The following is a 16,446-nucleotide window of genomic DNA, read 5'->3' on the forward strand; positions in this document are numbered from 1 at the left end:
CAAACGTATGTGTGAAGATAAATCAAACAAGCACAGCCGCGGCTGTTAAATAAATGTGAAATCTGAGTGGCTTCCACCAGCCCCTCGGTCCCTCCCCCTCGGCTGCCGTGTGTACTGAGTGTTTTATAGACACAGGACAGTGAAGGATGGCTGGTTAGGAGAAAGGGAAAGCAGTGGGGAGGCAACTCCAAGGGAAGGGGGTGATCTTGCAGGGGGAAGCAGAGAGCTACAAGATGGGTTTGGGGCTCATGCTGCTGAAATATTTGGGTCTGGAAAGAGCCTGGTTTGAATCTTGGTGACTTTTGAAAAAGGAGAGACTCAACAAATTCCATCAGGGATGTGGTCTGACTGCTGTGATGGTATCCAAAATGCAATGAAGATGGGGATTCAGCAGAGTGGACAGGAAGGCACTCCATGCAGAAGTGTAACAAGATAGACCATGTTTGGAGCTAATGTTGTGTGAGCACCACAAGGTTCCTGTACCTTGAATACCAAAGCATGAGAAGGACACCAAGCTTCGGCATGCCTCACAGCCTGTCTTCTCCTGGAAAATAAAATAATCTTAACCTGATCACCACTCACATTTTCCCTCTATTCCCCAAATTGTTCTTCCTCCAGGAGAAGGGTGGTCCTTCCAAGGTCAGGGTTGAGGTTACTGACAGGTCAGGGAGGGCAAGGTCAGGCTTGAAGCTGACTCTCTGTACCAAAGCTGCCCCACATAGCAAGAGGGCCTTGCAGTTTCCAAAGCCATCAATCTCCTCCCCACTTTCACCAGCTATTCACCTCTCCCAGTTTTAAGTGGAAGAAAATACAGCCAACCTCTTCAAGTCCTTGTGTCACGCCTCTGGGAGCTGCATTCCTGCTCTCGAGTGCTCAGTCACCGAAACAGAATAGCCAATATATCACTCCCATTGTTTTATTTGTGGGTTGAAGTTGGATCAATGTATCTGAAGGCTACTGTAACCAGGAAATTATTCTTCTGATTTCTGACAATGGGGCTGCTTCTGCCACCAAGAAAGCATTTGTCACTTCTCCCTGGCTGCACTGGGGTTTGGCTGAAGGTGCTTGTTTGTCCTGGCCCACAGGGAGGGCATCCTCACCAAGGGGATGGGGACTCGACAGGAGTCGAGGCTCACGAACCACGTGGTAGCAAAGTGTACAGTGCTGGTGCCAAGGGTGAAGCAGGAGGGGCTGTGCCATGTGCTCTGGACATGGCCTGGAAGGCAGGAGTGTGGGACGAAGATTATTTGACAAGTCTCCTACATCTGTGATAACATTGTGCCTCGCTCTATTTTTAATGCTGATTGACATTAGGAGAGGACTTAACCCATAGGAATATAGTGTGCTGCACATAGCAGTTCTCATGGCAGCTCCTGGTCCTTCTGTGTATATCACCAATGTTCAGCTGAATGAAAATCCTCAGAGATGGGTTTTGCCAGTAAAAACACACAAGGAGAGAGAACGCTGATGTACTAACAAGTATATTTCTGATGAATTGCTAGTGCAATGCAAAATTATTATTAGCAATAATTAGCAATGCACATGAAACTGCCATTGAACAAATAATCTGTGAACACTCAGAAGGCCGGGAAAACACTTACAACTAATCTTTCTTTGAAAGTAAATGATTGAGATTGGATTTTGTGAGCTCATAGGGCCAGGTTGTTTTGTTGACGTGCTGGCACTGTTACTTTCAATAAAATCTAAATCAGCCAGTTTACATGAGTTGAAAATCTTATTCCAAGTTTCCTATTGATCATCAGAGTCATTATTAAAGCTAAATATTTAAGGGACTAGCTTTTAATTCACTGTTGGAGTTGGGGTTTTTAAGAGTGTGCTGTAGGTCCTAGTATATAGCAGATACATGCAGTTCCAAGTGATTCAGGGGGAACTTAGCAGCTGAAATGCTGAGTTTATACCGTCACATGAGTGGGGAACAATTGTATTCTGATCCCAAATAACAGAAACACAATTCAGAGATCCCAAAGTGTCATCCTCTGTTGCCCTGTAGGCAGGGTAGGAACCTTGCTGAGATCAGGCTAGAGGTGCAGGTTGGCTTTGACATCTGCTGTCCTGGCTGTTGTGGGGAAGTCCCTCACGCTGGGATGTGTAACATGCCCTAAGGCACAGGCAGGACGGGCAGTGCTCGGGTGCCAGACCTGCCATCATTCTCTTTGCTTAGTCCAGAGGAGACAGTCACCAGTGGTGACACGGACCATGAAGGCAAAGCACTGGTGTGTCACCTCCTGCAGGCCTGTCCCTCCATTCCTGTCACCCCGGGCAATGCTGGCTGCAGGGAGCTTCCTTCTACAGCAGCCATAGCTGCTTCCTCACCCCATCTCTCCAGTGGCACTGGGAGCAGCAAGCCCTACCTCCAGGGTTTTCAGTGGTCTCCTATCTAGCCTTGCACTCTTCACCTTCCCAGGACAAGGTTGGTCTGGATAGGCACCTCCTGATCCTCAGGCATTCAGCAGCAGCTGGAGAAGTGCAGAAAGCTCAGTGGCACCTGCTGCAGACGAGAGACTGAAAGGGGAGTAAGTGGAAACAGGCCCTGTGCAGAGGGAAAAGGAAGTTTTGGGGGGCAGACTGAGGAAGGAGAAACATCCCAGTATTCCTCCGTTCCTGTCCTAGTAAATACTCCTAACAAGGCCTTCCATGTACAATGGACCCTTCCCAACCCTTCCCCTCAGTCAAGTTCCCCCAGGAGAGATGCAGACTAAACCTAAACCTCTGCTCCCTCTCCAAAGCCCCGAGGCAGGACACTGCTGTCATTGCTGACAGCTACCCAGCGTTCCTGAAGCTCTCCCCTTAGGGAGGCTTCATGCCTGGACACTTTATGCATTGCCTCCATCTATTTGCCCTAACATTTTTGTAACATCAAGTTTGAACCTTTCTTGCTGCAGTTTAAGCCTGTTATTATTACAGAACCTCTCTGTTTTGGGTAGGTGGAAGTGACTGGTGTCTTTCTCCCCTTGTTGCAGTCTTTCATGAACTTAAAGACTTGCTGTGCTTATTATAGTTCTTCTTTTCTTAAGGCTAAACTTTACCAAGACTTTCAGATTTTCCTCCCAGATCATGTTCTCTAGACTCTGATGATGCTTCCTGTTTTTGTCTGGATTGTATTTAATTAGCCCACTTTTTTTTTTTTCTTTTTTCTTTTTCCAAGAGCATGGCACTGATGACAAACACTTCAGGTTTTAATCTGCATTAAACCTCAGCTCCAGTAGTTCCATGTCCATATTTGTGCAGTCAGTTATTCCTCAGTTTGGACCTTCATATGGATTCCTACTACGTCCTTTCATTTTTTCCCCCTGACAGTTTCTTGAATTTGTCAGGCTGTTGTTTGCTTTTAAAAAAAATTCTAATCCTGTCTTTGATGTCCCTGCAGATCCTTCCAGATTTGAGCACTCTGCAAATTTAATCATCTTTCTTCTAGTCCACAGTCCAAGTCACCAACAGACTGGAGCTGGAGACAGAGAGAGACCTGTACATCTCTGTTCAATAGGTTCCTGTCTGTGGAGAGTGAAGTCCTGCTCCCAGCCTCCTGAGTACCAGTGCTGTGTCTGCTCTGCAGTAGATAGACCACACATTCCTTGCTAGTTTATGAGAATTTCATGCAAGACAGTGTCAAAGGACCCACTCGAGTCAAGATACTGACATCTGCTTCTCCTTACTGGCCTGTGAGGTCTGTCTGCTTGTTTTAAGAGGAAATTAGATGGGTTTGTCAAGACCAGACTATTGGTTGTTACTCATCCCATTACATTCCAGTTTCTTACAAATAGCTTTTTTCATTACTAATTCCAGAATTTTTCCTGTAATTGAAATTGAATTAATTAGCCTATAATTCTACATCTCTTTTTTTTTTTCCCCCAAAGACTTCTGGATTTTAACTTCCCTGGCTTTTGCTATGCTTCTGTATTAATTCTTAGAAAATCAGCCTAGATTTCACTCTGTGAAGATGTCTTCTTTATGCTCAAGGTCAAGAGTGGCATTCTAGTCAATCTATTCTTTTCTTGTACTTATATTCCTTTCTCTGCACTGGTGTAGAGCTTGCTTGGGCACAGTGTGTCTTGCTGCCTTCCTAGCCCAGCAACTAGCTGGGTGCAAAATATCCCCTGAAGTCTGCTACTTTCTTCCTGGCTCGATGGCTTGCAGGACACTTGTCAAGATGATGAGGCCCACACCTGGTGACCTGTAGGCCACCCTCTGCTGTTGATGCTCCTGTGTTCTCCCTGAGTTGTACTAGCTACAGAATTTCACCTGGCAGAAATTCTGGGTCACTCACCTCAGCACTGGTGCCACCTTCTTTCTCTTTTTTTAGGTCTTGTCAGAAATTATTGGCATGAATAAGCCACATCTCCTGTCACGCCCAGCAATTATCCATTCCAGCTACTCCACTGGAGAGGGAAGGAATACTGAGCACCACTGGCAAACTAAAGTCTCCCCACTCAGTTACTTTTCTTAGCCTTCAAAGTCAAGGTTAGATCTGCATTACCATACTGGCAGTGAAGTCCTAGTTGAAGCCAGCTTTGGATAATGTTTGCTCAGGTGTAGTATCTTGGAAGTGAAATCATTGCTGCTCCTTTCCCAGAAAATATAGTCATTGTTTGCCGCATTTAATTAAGTTTCCCCCTCTGTTCACACAGCCTCCCCCCCACAGATCTGAAGTTAGTTTTACTGTTTCCTCTCAGCCTTCTCCTTTGATCCTAAAGTAGCTGTCACCTCAGTACCTACAGCCCTTCCTTTCTCACCTTGGCCAGCATAAAATGTGTTTGTGTGTTAATGGCTTTCTCCTCGGGGCGGCTGACTCTTTACCAGTCAGCTGGATGCTGGATGAAATCATTCTCTCTGCTGCTTCAAATATGTCACACATCTATATTTCCCCGCCTGGGTTTTATGTTCCATCCCGACTTCATTCACAGGAAATGATTCTGTTTGAGTTCATTTTGTTTTGGAAAGTGAATCCGTTGCCAGGGGAATGTGAGAGATTTCCAGAGACTAGGTCCAAGTTTAGTGCAGGAAGGTGCTACACAGACTTTGCCACCCACAGCCTGCTGCTGCTGTGCTGCAAGAAGCTGTTTCTTTCTTACAGCCTCCTCAGCACCAGCCATACTCAAACCAACGTGTCTTGAGTTCTGTAGAGTCTCTGCTCTGGTCAGCTGTGTCTGTGACCTGCTGTCCACTTATCTAGCTTCTGTTAGCCAGCTTGTCCTAGACCTGAACTAGAACTAACCCTCAGGTCTGCCCATGTGGGAAAAACCTGCTTCAGTAAACAGAGCTGTATTCCAGCAACTAAAGCAGGGCAGGAGCAAGCCTTCAGCTTACAGTGAAGAAAGTTTAAAATGGCAAAAAAAAAAAAAACCAAACCCAAACCCACTTGACATAAATAAACTACAGAATAACCCCATGCTCAAGATCTAAGTGCAATTATGAGTAGTACCATTTTTAGACTGTTGGGATAAAGTTCTGCAACAAAAGTTATTAATAAAATGCTTTGCCACGAGTGTGGCTTCAATAGCGTGACTCAGAAACCTCAATCCAACGACAGCATGTCTGCTGTAGAGCCTAATATGGATGCTGCATTTGGCCATGCCACAGCAGGCTGGATTCAAAGTGCTGGATTAGTCTGATTAACCCAAAGTATAAAGCAAAGTGCATTTTGTCTGAGGTGCTGTCGAGTCAGTGCTGCTCAGCTCTGGTACTGGGATGGGACAGATCAACAGGATCTGTCTCATGGGCATGGTATGTGAAGAGGGCTAATGGAGGAGAGGACTGATTTGAGGAGGTCTGGAAGAGCAGACCTAGAAGGGAGGAGTGACAGTGTGTGGAGTGAAGTGCCAGAGCAGAGTTGTGTGCAGTTACACACGCTGGGGACCCCAGTGTGCTCCCCCTCTGCTCCTCAGAGGTAAAACCTTAAGCTGCTGTAATCAGTGACAGATGCCGGCTGCTGAACCAGAGCTCTGCTTCATCTCAAGAGAGGGAAGAGAAGAAGAAGGCACAAAAGATGTGTGTTAGAGTGGTTCACAAAGAACAGTTACAGATTGCAGTCTCTGAAATGAACACATGTTGTTCTCTAGTGCTTGCTATAGATTAACTTTCAATAAAAAAAGAACCCACATTTGTAGAGAGGAGCATCGAGAGAAAGTGTATGTGATTTTTGCTTTTTTTTTTTTCATTTTGGTGTATTACTGTGTCAACAGGCTCATTAAATCCTACTTCTATGGATCATTTTCAAATTCATGCTTACATTATGACCCAAAAGAATGAAGGAAAAAAATACCTCAATCCAAAAAATGGCTGGCAGAGGATGAACAAAATGTCTGCTTTGGGAATGAGCACTGCCTCTCCCTCTCTCATACATATGCACACATACTCTTGCTGGGCAGATCACTGCAGATCAGGATTACTAAGAAGAGTTCAGGCCAAGTCTGAAACAAGGGAAAACTCTTGTCAGTAGAAACAGCTCAGCAGATGCACATTTATTACATTCATTGCAGCAGCATAGAAAACAAAACAAAACAATTTCTTGGTGCCTGTGTCTGATTTGCCTGCAATGACCTCTCTTTCCTTCAATCCAAATCCTTTCTTTCTGCAGATCTCCATGTATGGCTGGCATTCCACAGTTCGGGAAGCGTCAATAAATCAGTGACAGACAAGCAAGGACTTCAGCCTTCCCTAGAGCTTGCAGCGCTAAAAGTTCATCTCCAAGTGCTCCCTCTCCATTCCAAGGAGCAGCCAGGGTGCTTAAGGTTTGTGAATAGGAACAGCATGGGCTCAGTGCTGGCCAGGCTCTGAAACTGGAGTGGGAGGGGGTGGGGATGCAGATAATATTGGGTTGAGCTGAACACCATTAGATATAGGGCTACACAGTGAGCCAAGAACTTGGGTGGTAGCTACTGTTGTGAATCATGGTCAAGAAATGTTGTTATTACATAGGGCTTTACATTGGGTTGGGGCCTGATGTGAACTGTGGGGATTCAGCTTTGCAGAACACAAAGACCAAGGAAAGGCTCATGGAGCAAAGGGGCAGAAATATCTGTCTGAAGAGGCTCCAGTGTGGCAGAGAGGATCCCGTATGGAGCATCAGTGGCAGGGTTCAGGTGCACAGGTAGCTTCTGTGGTACAGTACCTGTCAGAGAAGACCTCAGGTGAGACAGGACCTTGGCAGGCTCCAACCTTGGCCCCCACTCACAGCAAGGCTGTTTTCAACAGATTGTGTTGTTTAGGTTCTGTTGTCCAGGACTCTGTCCAGTTCAATTTGAAAAAATCTCCAAGGATAGGGATTTCCCAATCTCTGTGTGAAACCTGTTTCAATGATGAAATATCCTTCCAGACAAGACTTTTTTTCCTCAGCTTCAAGGAACATTTCTCTAGTTGCAACCTGTGCCTGTTGTTTCTTGTTCTTTCACTGGCCTCCTCCAAAAGCAGACTGGCTGTGTCTTCTCTTTAACTTCCTTTAGCTAATTGAATACTGCAAGTTCATTCCTGCATATCCAGGATTCCCTTTTTCCTCCAGGTTAAACAGGTCCCTTTCTCTCAGCTTTTCCTGATACAGTCCTCTGTTACCCCCACATCTCTTACTGGGCAATAATCTTCCTCTGTCCCATCTATTTGGACAGTAAGGTCTTTGGAATGGGTGTTATTATTTGGTACAAGCATGGCAAATTGAGTGGGGAGGCAAGGGACATGGATGATCACTTTATAGCTTTCTCCTTGGAGTAATCCTATTCCCTTGCCTTGCTGGAGGTCAGAAAGGGGCTGTAATTAAAGCTGCGGGTTCACTTGGGGAGCAGGACAGGGAAGGAGTGCAGCACTGAGTGCTTGGTTATGGTCTCATAGATGCCCTCATCTTCTGAAGCAAGATTTGCTATACCTGAACCCTTCCTGACAAGTGTATCTCCAGGTCCACTTACATTGCACCCTGCAATCTGCAGTGTCCCTCATCAGCTCCAAAGTTTCCCTATTATTGCTCTGTTGGCCTAAATCTTTGCTGCAAACCAACCCCAGTTCTCCTCATGCTCCTCCCTTGGGCTCTGCAGTCTTTAGGACAAGCCCTTATGTACTGAAGGGCTGTTGATGCTCCCTCTTAGTTTTCTCTTCTCCAGACTAAACAAACCCAATTCTTTCAATCTGCCCTCACAGATTATGTTTTCCAAAGCTTTTGTTGAGCTTGTTCCTGCACCTTGGAGGGCTCCCCAGTTTGTTTACCCAGTTTGGAGAGTGCTGTGCCCGGCATCCTCAGGGCCAACTGCAGCACAGTCATTTTCTCCCATGCCTGCCCTGTGAATCTCTCATTAATGGGTCCCATCAAGAGACGCCTGTTTTGAAACAGCATGACAGTGTTGACTAATTTTTTGTCTGCAATCCTGGGAGCCTTTCCTGCAGCAGGGCTCTTTATCCAATTAGTCCCCATTTTGCATTTGAGTTCCAACACCTCACTGTGGTATTTTGCACTCGCTCTTGTGTGATTTCCATCCTGCTGATTTGAGACCAATTCTCCAATTTATCTAGATTGTTTTGAAATCTGCTGCTGCTGCCTTCCCCTTCACACAGACCCCATGGCTGCAACTCCTCCCAGCTCAGTGGCGCACATTAATGTTATCCTGATTTCTCCACAATATCCCTGATGCTGTGGTCCCTATTATCTCCAGTTCTGTGGTCAGGCAAGCTGTTGAACTGCCTGGGGCTTGGGGCTGAACCCTGTTTGCAGCAAACACAGTTGTTAACCTTTTGGGACAGTGTTACAGTGAGCTACACAACAGCTTGCAGCAGGATTTCACCCACCACGAGTTCCTGGTGGTTTGAGGCAGTTCTGCAGCACACCAGAGGGCACTGAATATTGCTGGGCCATGATCTCTCCTGCTGGTCCTCTGCGAGCAGCACTGCTAAGCACAAAGGATTGGAAAAAAGCTGCCTTGTGGTCCACAGCTGTGAAAAACTGAACTGAGAAAATGATCCAGAGGGAAGTTTTAGGCAAAAAGATGCACAGAAGGATCAGGCGGACTTCCCTTTCTAAAGCTTCTTAAGTGCCCAAAGTACCCTGGCCAGCTGGGGAGAGGGAGGTTATCCCAGAGTTCAGCCTCAAGACTGGGGGCTTGCGCCAGCCCTCCTTTGGCCCCACAAACTCTTGGATGACCCAAGAGCCCCAGGAAGCACCAGCTCATGCCTGGGACCAGGGGTTCCCCACAGGCTGAGCCTGGATCAGAACCCTTTCCCCGCGCTCCCTTCGGTGCCTGGCTGTCTCCAGGCCGCGGCTGCCAGGCTGGGATGTGGGTTAGCAGATTTTTTCCACGCTGTTTCTCCGGGATCCCTGACAGAGCCCATCAGAGCTGCCTTTTATCAGCACTGCACGCCTTAGTGAGCCTGTCATGACTCACACACAATGTGCTCTGTGCCGGATTAATCCGGCTGGCTTTCATGCTCAGGATGTGGGCGACGGGCAAGGCGTGGAGGGTGGGGGGCACAGGGACAGATGCAGGGCTAGTGGGGGCCCGGGACATGGGCACACTTGAGGACCCTGAAGTACTGAGGAGGAGGACTTTGTTTTGGTATGATCTGAAGGGACAAAGAGAGAACAAGCCCACAGGCACAAAACTGAAAGGAGAGCAACAGGTGGCATGCTGCCTTCCAGCTGCAGGTACTTGTTGCTCTGCCTTTTTAGCAGGAGCCATGCCAGGGAGTTGTGCAGAGGTGTTCAGCCCCATCAGTGAGTTTGTTTGCACTGCCACACACTTAACTTCCCTCCCTTAGCTTTAACTTCCAACTTCCCAAGAGCATCCGGGTTTGAGGCTGAGGGAGCCAAGGGTGGGAGGCAACCTTTGCCATATACAATCATAGAATGTGCTGAGTTGGAAGGGACCCACAAGGATCATGGAGTCCAACTCCTTCCCTGCGCAGGACACCCCAAGAATCACACCATGTGCATGAGAGCATTGTCCAAACACTTCCTGAACTCTGTCAGGCTTGGTGCTGTGACTACTTCGCTAGGGAGCTCGTTCCAGTGTCCAACCACCCTCTGGATGAAAAACCTTTTCCTGATATCCAGCCTAAACCTCCCATGACTCAGTTTTATCTTGTTTCTTTGAGTCCTGTCACTGGTCACAAGAATGAAGAGATCAGTGTCTGCCCCTCCTTTTCCCCTCTCGAGGAAGTTGTAACTGGAAGGAGGTCTCCCTTCAGCCTCCTCTACTCCAAGCTGAACAGGCCAAGTGACCTCAGCCACTCCTCAAAGGCTTCCTCTCAAGGCACTGCACCGTCCTTGTGGCCTTCATCTGGAGATGTTCAAAACCAGGTTGAATGGGCCTTGGAGTAGCCTGGTCTAGTGAAAGGCATCCCTGCCCATGGCAGGATGATGGAACTGAAGGAGCTTTAAAATCCCTTCCAGCTCAAACCACTCTCTCATTCTATGATTCTATGAAGTGCAGCAAATATAAGATTGCATGCAGCTACAGTTATTTACACAGTATTTTATAGGAAGAATTGACTAAGAGCATAGTTAATCTTTTGTCCCAAAGCCATGAGCATGCTGTCGCTGTCTGGCTTTGATTGTCTCCTGCCACCTCTTGAGTCCCTCCAGCTCCTGCCATGTCCCATGTTATTTCTTCCACCAAATCATCCACTCAGTCAACCATAACTTATCCCCAGCTTGTGGGCTCACATAGTGCTAAGCATGTTTTGCAAGATTTCCTGCAGCTCTGCTGCTCCAGAGACTCAGTGTGATATTAGTCCAGCTGGGGTCATGGCTATGTGTTGCTGCAGGTACATGAGTATTGGTGTTCATCTCTGTTACACAGATCTATCCAACCTTAAGAGAGGGGGAGACAGATATTTGCTAATTCATGTGCAAAAACTTTCTTTGAGGCTGCTAATACTTTTGATTTAGGTGACATTTCTTTGATATATAAACACATCTGTTAAAGCAGATCACTCAGGGGGCTTACATGTCTGTGAGACAGATATGTCTGAAGCCTTGGTCCATGAACTGAGGGAGGACAATGTTTATAGCTCATCTTTCATCTTTTCTGGACTGCATTTCCAGAGTAATTAACATTTCTCAAAAATGTATTGTTTATGAAATGGATGTCTGCAGAAAGGGCTGCCATGGCAGTCCTCCCTGAAATGTGTGGGAAGCTTGAGGAAAGCTCTTCACTTTCATCCCAGTTACCTGCATGCTATGCAAATTTGGGATCTCTTTCTGCTTATTTATGAGAATTATTTGCCTCTGAAATAAAGAACTGTGAAGCTGAGCTGAGAGAAAGAGTTACTTCTCCTAAAGGTAAAAAATACCCACTAATTTATGTTCCCTGCATAGTTAATTTCTGTGAGTCCATCATCATGGGCAATTAGCATGTCTCCTAAATTATGTCCAAACTATGGCAATTCAAGAGGAGTGCAGAAAAGCCATATTTGTGTCTTCCAGACTCTCTTCAGAGCGCATATTCCCATGACAAGAGCTGCAACCTGAATAGTTCCTTTTGGTGACAGTCACAACAGCTCAGCCAGGCACGGAGGAGGGAGCTTGACCCACCTTCCTGGTACTGATGCACCTTGTAGGGCAGGTTATGGGCACTGCTGCTGCCTTCTCTGCTGGCACCTTCTGAGTGGGCATACCACAAGGAGCTAGGCAATTACACCCTGCAGTGCCAAACACAGGCTGTTTTGGGAGTCTTGCTACAGTGCATCACATGAGGGTTTGGGGCTATCAGTCCAGCACTTGGTTAAAGGGCCTGGTTGCTTTTTATATGAAGAGGTGTAAATTTGCCCAGAGCTAACACTAACAGTTTGGTTAATGGTTTTTTAGGTATGCAGAATGGATATCAAACATTACCATGCCTTTCTGAACAAGGACATACCCTTCATATCCTAATCAATATAAAGAAGAAACAGGAAGATGCAGGAAAGTAGACATATTTCTTGCCAGTTAAAGGTATTCAGTTGTGTAATACATCACCACACAGCTCTTTCTCAGTGGTTGATCATTTCATCTTCAGTCACCAAGTAACGAGGATTTTCATTCATCTTCATTAATTGTAGAATGGAGAACCTAAAATAGTTCATTGTTCCAAAAGCTGCTCTTCTCTTCTGCTTTGTCACCTTCTTCCTTTCACTTTCCTCAGGTGCAAGGCCTTGATTTAGCAAGGTGCTTAAACATATCTTTAAGTTTAAGCATATAATTAAGTTTATTCCTACCCAGCAGCACCTCTAAGCATGTTCTTAACCATGTGCTCCAGTTTCTGCAGTCGCAGTGAAGTAAGGAGAGCAATTAAGCAGGTGCTTTGCTGAAGCAGAGCCTAAATGACTACTTTAGTCCTTTGTAAGAAGGAGTATAAATCCTCCTCCTGACAGGGGTGGGAGTGGGAAGGGATGCATTTTATTATCATCCTCCTCTTTAAAGCTTGACTTGGTCTTGCAGACTGCCCGGGTCCTTCCTTGTGCTGGTGACCAGCTGGTAAGCGGCTGTCACCTCTCTGAGAGCCACAACCATGTACAAAAAAATCAGATTTACAGCAACATTGACAAGATCATCATCCCTTTTATGGAAATGCAGGCTGGTGGCGGGGAAGTTGGGAGCTGGCTTGTGTTAACCCAGGCAGGGGGAGGACAGCAGGGCTGCCCCAGTTTACACCTGCTGAGCATGGGGCGGCGAGGGAGGGAAAGGTTTTCCCTGGTTTTGTTTCACACCACCTTCTCACAGGGGCCACGAAGCCCTTCTGCAGTCACTGTGCTGCTTGGAAAAGGAACACTGTCTCTGTTTAATTTTAATGCAGCCCATTAACTAAGCTGACTCACTGCACTTTGTCCATCTGGGTCGTCCCATGCCTGCCGGAGTTTCCCTTTCGTATTATTCCCCATCGATGCAGGAGGCCCTTTTGACTCACCCCCTCCCCTCCTCCTCTCCCCAGCCCATCAACATTGTGCTGCTCAGCCCTGGAGCACAAGCTGCAGCCATTCCTTGTGTTCCACTGCCAACACAGAGAGGCACCAACCTGTGCAAGGATAAGTTGCACACATGTTCCCCCTGCCCCAAGAAAATAGCCCTTGCTGCCATAAGAAAGGCAAAAAGCATGATGGAGCGAGGGACCACAGCTATAACAGTGCACACTTGTTAACCAGGAAAAAAATGGATAAGGAGGAGGAGGAGAAAGAGAAGGAGGACAGATGTAGCAACAGCATGGGCTTGGGCAGGAAGGGGACTGGCAACAAGGGAGGCAGCCAGACACGTAGGGTCACTCTGCTGATGCCATCAACTATAGGGCTCAGGGCCTGTTTGTTAGCATTGCTGGCAGCAGGGAGAGTTGGGGTTTGCTTTTTTACGTTCTTCTTTTTTTCCTTCTTTTCCTGTTTTTGTTTGTTTGTTTATTTGGGGGGTTTTTGTATGAGTGTCTGTGGGGTTTTGTTGGTTGGGGGGGGGGATGGTTTGTGACGTCTGGGCTGCATCTCGGCCAAGGAGGGCTGGGGGCGGGGAAGGAAGGGTGAATATGGGATTTTGCCCAATCCACTGATTCTCAATGGAGGCTCCAGGCAACACTCGAGGCGCTGTGAGGCAGCACTGGCCTGAAGAAAGGAACCTTCATGGGCTGTGCGGGGAAGGCAGGCAATGGCAGGCATCCCCCCTGCCAGGTGAGCGGGAGCCCAGCTGCTCTCCCCTTCCCCCAGTCCTATTGCCCAGCCAAATCTCCCAGTGGAGATTTTGGCCCCTGAGCTCAGGCCAGGCAGTTGTGCAGCGCTGTAAGATTGAAATGGGTAAATAAATAGAGTGTACAGAGCAGACCTTTGGCTGGAGGGATGCTGGTCTATGCCAACTGGGGCTGTGTACGTGTGAAGCTACACATACATGTGTGTGTGTATATATATATATATATGAAACCACATTCCTGCATGGAGCATGGGCTGTAAGGCTAGTGGCAGTGACTGTGACTTTCCAGCTTGGCCCTGCATGGTTTCTTCCCTGAGCCTGCTGTCCCTGGCTAGGTGATATCATCTCTTCCAGGAAAACATCTGGTCCTGATTTCAGGCCTGCTGGCGACTGAGCTACCGCTGGCCTTCCAGGCAACGTGCCCTACAGATTAATTGCTTTCACAGTTGAAAACGTGCACCTTGATTTTTAGTCTGAATTTGTCTGGCCTCAACTGCTGGCAGCTGGTTCTCATAAATGCCCTTTTCTGCCAGATTAAAGAACCCTTTGATATCAGGACTCTCGCTCTCTCTTGAAGTGCCTGTGGATCAAATCACTCCTTGGAAGAACCAGGGAGAGCGTGCCTTTTTAAATTGCACACTGCAGGGTGGGTTGTCCAGACTTCAAACCTTTCCAGATTAAGTCATGTGGCATTAAATATCCTTTGGCATCCACACCTGTTCCTGCATCCCTCACTAACATTGTTAAGGGCTGCCTGCCAGCCTGGGATCCTTGATGCCTTCAAGATGCAAACACAGCCATGCACGGACCAGCAGAGAAGCAGAGATTTGGGGGAGACCCAACAGATGCATTTGGCCATGGCAGTTTTAACTTTTATATTTTTCAATTCCTGCACTGCCTAGCGTGTAATTCTGAAGTTCCATGTGGCCTGTTAGCTGCTGTTCTCTCATGCTGCTTAGGCATAACAAACCCTCTCTAGGTTTGCACTTCAAGGACACCTTGTTGTCCCAGGCCCTAAAATATGTAAACTAAAGCCTCTGAATGAGGGGGGGGGGGAACTTTTGGTATTTACTTCATTGCCTGAAATTGTAATTGGAGAGTTAACCCTGATATGCAAATGGACCAAACTTATAAGAGTGTGAAGAACCCGTGACCCGGGGTCCATCTTGGGTGGAGGCTTTTGACTGCCCAGGGTGTACCTTTGAAGGCCTTCAAATAAATATCTGCTTTTATTCTCTTAATCTTGTCTAGCCTCTGTTTTCAGGTAGCCACTTCAAGGCATCAGCTCGGCTGCTCCTTAGGTGTGAAAGGACCAATGAAATGAAATCTTCCACTGTGTCTGCTGCTGAGGAAATCATGGCATGCTGAGTGGGTCAGAGCAATTGAGGCTGACCCTCACTAGTGGGAGGGTGTGAGGGAGATTGCAAACTGGCCAGCACATTGTGTACCAGCAGCATTGGAGGAACAGATTCATCTTTTGGATCAAAGTGTGTTTAGCCACAAAAGTCTGTATATGGAGAAAAAAAAATTGTTGGTTTGCAACATTTATGTTTCAGATTTTAGCTTCTTGTGGTAGTATAGCATAAAAGAGGGAAAGGTTTGGAATGAAGCCTCGAGTTCACAAAGTGCAGAAAATATCTTCCTGCCCAGTTTTGTAATAAAAAGATGTTTGTCAGCAATGGAAAGGAGAGCTTTCATTTGTTTGTTTGTTTGTAAGCTCTGCAGCCCAGTATCACTGCCGTGTTTGTTATGCCCAGAGCTCCTGCAGAGTGGCATTTCCAGTGTCCCACATGTGTCTCCACTTGGTGGCTGGAGTGCCACAGTCTGTAACACACAGGGTCTGAGATGCTGAGACACTGCTACTCTGCCACACTTACAATTGTCTGGGGTTATAACCAGCTGAGATTACAGCCAGTTGGGTATAACCAGCCCTGGCTACAACAGCTGGAGAATATGAAACACTGGCCTTGGCCCAGTAATTTGCAAAAGGTCACCCCGAGCATCTGTGGCATGGCAAGATCCGAACCCTGCTCTTTTAACTCTGCCTCATCATCACAGAACACTCTCCCAGGTGGGGCAGCTCCTCAAGTGCTTTAGATCAGGCAGAGCTGTCTGGGCAGCCTTTCCCACTAAACTGCATTTCTGAAAAATAGGATTTATCTCTCACAGTTGTGTATTTTAATCAGAGATACAAGTCTTAGGCTGAGGGCAAATCAGGCCTCTTCTGCCCATCTGATGAGACTGGGAAGTAAATCCATAGGGTATCTCAGGAGAGAGCACCACAACAGACTAGTCCAATGCAGACCACAAAACTTTTCATCAAAACCTGGATTAAAATTCACCTTTCAGGAAGATTTAACTTCTTTACAGACTTGGTGCACTCTCCAATTCTGCAAACTAAAGTAAATGGTAAAAGTGTCTTTCATCTGCCCAAGCTGGACCAGTGGAATTCTCCATCCCACCGGGGTGCTGACTAGTAGGGTATTCCCTGCAGACCTGTATCTCCTTCAGGAGAGCTAGGGAGAGCACATCGGTGTTGCAACATCAAACCTTTTTCTTTCTGTGTGGTGCTCAGTGCTAATGGGAATGTAAAGGAGAAAAAAAAAGATCTTTCTTGCCTCAAATCCTCCTACCCCTGTCCCAGTCCCAAGGGTCCCATGTGATATGAGACATGTGTTTTCCTTTCATCCCTGCCTGAGAAACTCATGTTTCAGCATTAGCATGCAAGATGGAAGAGAGGCAGCATTTCTGGGAGGATTTCATCCCAGAGATTGCTTTCACCTTTCCTGACTGTTTCCCCAACACAGACT

The sequence above is a fragment of the Aphelocoma coerulescens genome, chromosome 1, assembly GCF_041296385.1.
Source record: "Aphelocoma coerulescens isolate FSJ_1873_10779 chromosome 1, UR_Acoe_1.0, whole genome shotgun sequence".
Classification (NCBI taxonomy): Eukaryota; Metazoa; Chordata; class Aves; order Passeriformes; family Corvidae; genus Aphelocoma; species Aphelocoma coerulescens.